Raw genomic sequence first — 2,064 nt, 5'->3', positions numbered from 1 at the left:
AATACTACTATTAACTGAACAAAATATAAACCAGGAAATTAACATAAAAGAAATATCCACATTCACCTGTTCCTCTCCTCTCTCAACATTCTGCTTTTCCTTTGCTCTGTAGGGTAACCATGGTGAGAAAGATGTTGACGACTTGGATGGAGAACAGGTACAAAAATTTCTCATTCTATGTTCCTCCTCTACTAGTTTGGCATTTACACATGTCATGATTAATCTAGAAATGTAAATATGCATATTTAATGTTTAAAGTTTATCTACGTTTGTTCTTATCCCAAATATACAAGAACCTTAGAAACCTAACTTGAATCAACCTCTCCCATATTACATTTCTTTCCATCTTATTTTTGTTAAATCTATCACTTAGACATTGTTATTATTATTGTTTTATATAGTCAATGCTTATTTAGCTCTACCATCACATTTCTTCCATTTTCTGGAAGAGTTCAAGAAGGATTAGTATTAGTTCTTTAAATGTTTGGTAGAATTCACTGAGGAAGCCATCAGGTCCATGGCTTTTCTTCAGGATATTTTTTGATTATTGATTCAATCTTCTTACCATTGATTCAATCTTCTTACCAATTTTAAGTCTATTCATATTTTCTATTTCTTCAGGATTTAGTTTTGCAGTTTTTGTGTTTCTGGAATTCTTTCATGTTTTATATAGGCTACCTGGTTGTTGGCATACACTTGTTCTTAGTACTGTTTTATAATTTTTTGTTTTTTTGAGATGGAGCCTTGTTCTGTTGCCCAGGCTGGAGTGCAGTGGTGTGATCTTGGCTCACTGCAATTTCTGCCTCCTGGGTTCAAACAATTATTCTGTTTCAGCCTCATGAATAGCTGGGATTGCAGGCATAGGCTACCATGCCCGGCTAATTTTTGTATTTTTAGTAGAGACAGGGTTTCACCATTTTGGCCAGGTTGGTCTTAAACTCCTGACCTCAACTGACCTGCCTGCCTTGGCCTCCCAAAGTGCTGGGATTACAGGCATGAGTCACCTGACCCAGCCAATTATAATTCTTTTTATTTATGTGGAATCATCTCCACTTTCATTTTTGATTTTATTAATTAAAATTTTTCTCTTTTTTCTTAGTTCATCTAGTTAAAATTTCATCAATTTTGCTGATCTTGAGGAATCAACTTTTGGTTTTATTGACTTTTCTCTATTATTTTTCTATTCTCTATTTTATCTTCGCTCTAATCTTTATTTCCTTCTTTCTGCAAGTTTTGAGTTTGGTTCTTCTTTTTCTAATTCCTTAAGGTATAAAATGAGGTAGTTGATTTGAGAACTTTTTTGTTTTTAACATTAGGTGTTTACAGCTATAGTTTTTTTCCTTTAGTACCATTTTTGCTGTGTACCATAAGTTTTGGTATAATGTAGTTTCATTTTCATTTGTCTCTAATTATTTTCTAATTTCTTTTGTGATTTCTTTGATCCATTGGTTGTTGAAGACTGTGCTGTATGATCCTTTTGTAGTTCATAAGCCTGATGATTGGGTTTCATGCACTTGGATGAGATGCACCTCCCTCAAACCTGGTGTTACAACATAGGCACATTATTTGTCTGACATGAGAAAAAGGAAAAAGGAGTGTGCTGTGCAGTTTCTACAAATTTGTGAAGTTTCCAGTTTTACTTGTGTTATTGAGTTCTAATTTCATCCTGTTGTGGTCAGAGAAGACAATTTGAATAATATTTATCTTTTATAATCTATCAATAATTTGTGACTTAACATACTGTATCCGGAGTTGGTTCCTCCCAGTTGGGTTTGTGGTCTAGCTGACTTCAAGAATGGAGCTGCGGACCTTCGCAGTGAGTGTTACAGCTCTTAAAGATGGCACGGACCCAGAGTGAACAGCAGTAAGATTTATTGTGAAGAGCAAAAGAACAAGGCTTTCATAGCATGGCCGGGGACCTGAGCAGGTTGCCGCTGCTGACTGGGGGTGCCGAACTTTTATTCCCTTATTTGTCCCTGCCCATATCTGGCTGATTAGTCCATTTTACACAGTGCTGATTGGTCTACTTTACAGAGTGCTGATTGGCCCACTTTACAGAGTGCT

The 2,064-nt window shown here is 35.8% G+C and overlaps 1 non-coding gene across 1 annotated transcript; it reads left to right on the top strand.

Moving 5' to 3' along the window:
- Positions 1-1,471: 1,471 nt before the first annotated feature.
- On the top strand, positions 1,472-1,576 carry LOC126954097 (small nucleolar RNA U13). Its single transcript, XR_007725543.1, has one exon. It is a non-coding gene; the product is annotated as a small nucleolar RNA U13 (small nucleolar RNA).
- Positions 1,577-2,064: the final 488 nt, after the last annotated feature.

Source organism: Macaca thibetana, chromosome 4 (genome assembly GCF_024542745.1).
Source record: "Macaca thibetana thibetana isolate TM-01 chromosome 4, ASM2454274v1, whole genome shotgun sequence".
Taxonomy (NCBI): Eukaryota; Metazoa; Chordata; class Mammalia; order Primates; family Cercopithecidae; genus Macaca; species Macaca thibetana.
The sequence above is the reverse complement of the archived record's forward strand: the minus strand, read 5'-3'. Positions and strand labels throughout refer to the sequence as shown.